The sequence below is a fragment of the Propithecus coquereli genome, unplaced genomic scaffold (genome assembly GCF_000956105.1).
Source record: "Propithecus coquereli isolate 6110/MARCELLA unplaced genomic scaffold, Pcoq_1.0 Scaffold788, whole genome shotgun sequence".
Classification (NCBI taxonomy): Eukaryota; Metazoa; Chordata; class Mammalia; order Primates; family Indriidae; genus Propithecus; species Propithecus coquereli.
Genome location: NW_012154040.1, coordinates 115,099 through 117,317, shown reverse-complemented (window position 1 = coordinate 117,317; position 2,219 = coordinate 115,099). Strand labels below are relative to the sequence as shown.

The 2,219-nt window shown below is 35.6% G+C and overlaps 1 protein-coding gene across 1 annotated transcript in view; it reads left to right on the top strand.

The window, feature by feature from the left end:
- Window positions 1-2,219, top strand: part of LOC105825178 (olfactory receptor 8U8-like) — a 9,031-nt gene that overhangs the window by 5,935 nt on the left and 877 nt on the right. The window lies entirely within an intron of this gene.

Sequence of the window (2,219 nt, the reverse complement as noted above, 5' to 3'; positions counted from 1 at the left end):
GGCATGGTGGTGCATGCCTATAGTCCCAGCTAACTTGGGAGGCTGAGGCAGAAGGATTGCTTGAGCCCAGGTTGCTGTGAGCTAGGCTGGGGCCATGGCACTCTATCCCGGACAATGGAGTAAGACTCTGTCTCAAAAAAAAAAAATGGACTAACAAGCAGAATATATAAAGAACTCAAGCAAAACAGCAAGAAAAAATTTAATGACCCCATTAAAAAGTGGCGAAAAATACGCACAGAAGCACAGAAGCTTTTCAGAAGAATAAAGACTAATGGCCAATAAGCATATCAAAAAAAAAAAATGCTCAAAGTCTCTAATCATCAGTGAAATGCAAATCAAAACCACAAAGAGATATCACCTAACCCCAGTGAGAATGGCTTTTATCAAAAAGTCCCAAAACAACATGTGCTGGCATGGATGCAGAAAGAAAGGAACACTAAAACATACTGTTGGTAGGACTGCAAACTAGTTCAACCTTTATGCAAAGTTCTATAGATTTTTGACAAATGCGTAGAGTCAAGCAACCACTACCCCGGTAACATGCAGTATAATTTTTGCACCCTAACAGTTTCCCTACGCATTACCTGGTTGAAGACTCTCCCTTCCCCTGAACTTTTATCAATTGTGATGAACACTTTTCCCTGAAAACTAAGATATTAGAAGATAAAGCATTCTCTGGAAAGAGTCTTTGGTAACCCATATAAAACTGACATTGAAAGAATATTGTAAAAAAAACCAAAAATCTTAACAAATTGTGATTAACAACTTCTCTTCATTGCCACTTGAATTCAATCTAATTTATTTAAATGCATGAATTTACATAGAAAATTTCTTTCTAATTATCATTGCACTGTCCTACTATCAGACACCAAGTCATGGCATTTTATATTAAGACATAACCAATAATAGGGCATTTTACCATCTGTATGAGGTATGACTACAAGTTTAAAACAAAATTAGATACTATATATTCACAAATGAATTATTTAATATCTAAAACATAGTTATTTCATAGAAAACTATGTGACAAATTAATATTCAAGACCAGTATATGAAACAAACAAGTATATCCCTTCATATTCACATATACAATAAGTTATCCATCATCAAATCTAGAGTCTCTGGAGAGATTCTCCTCACTTTTGATCCAAGAGTTTGTACCAAATACCTTACTGGCCATCTCACTTATGTTTTTAAAATTCAGTTTTGTGTAAATCCAGTTGTGATTTTTACCTTCTGTCTACTTAAAACCTATAGAAGACATATTTGGGTTATCTGGTTTATCTTCATCCTCAGACAGCAAAAACACACTAATCTGGGGGATAAAAAAAAGAATTCCATAATTGCTTTCCTTCTCCCCAACCACATTCCTCCCCCAAAAAAGGCTTTTGCTTCCTCAAAGATGTTCTTATTCAGCTCATGCTGCCATTACAAAATATCATAGACTCAGTGGCTTAAATGACTGCCAGAAATTTATTTTCTGACAGTTCTGGGGGCCAGAAGTCCAAGATCAAGGTTCTGTCTGATGCAACTCCTAGTTAGGGCTCTGTTCCCAGCTTGTAGGCAGCCACCACCTTGCTGTGTGCTCACATGACTCATGACCTCTTCTTTGTGATCTAAGAGTTTGAGAGAAAGTATGCATCTCTCTGGGGTCCCATCTTACAAGGGGGCTCACACTGGGGGTTAAGGCTTCAATATATGAATTTGGGGGGTGCAATTCAGTCTCCTCAAATGCAGATGCATTGTTCTCTAATAAGTATTAAAATTATGATCTTCGCTTGCCATAGCTACAGAGCGTCTAAGAAAATAATCTGGAAGAGAACTCTTTATACTACATAACTAAGGAAATTAAGTAATAAGAGTTAGTGACAACCTTGAAGAGGAAACGAATACTTCATGAGCATTTCAAAGAGTAAGCTAAAGAGTGAACATTGTATTTTAAACTATTCTGAAATAGATTTTTGGGAGTTGGATATTAGTTCTTTGAAAGACAGGTTTTAAGACTTTTCACAAGGTAATTCTTATCTTCCTTTCAAAGATAAATTCAAACTGTGTCTCTAAGCAACAGCAGCAGCAATATGAACAATTAAAACAATAATAGATGGCACTATAAATTACATATAAGAATACTTCATGAGCATTTCAAAGAGTAAGCTAAAGAGTGAACATTGTATTTTAAACTATTCTGAAATAGATTTTTGGGAGTTGGATATTAGTTC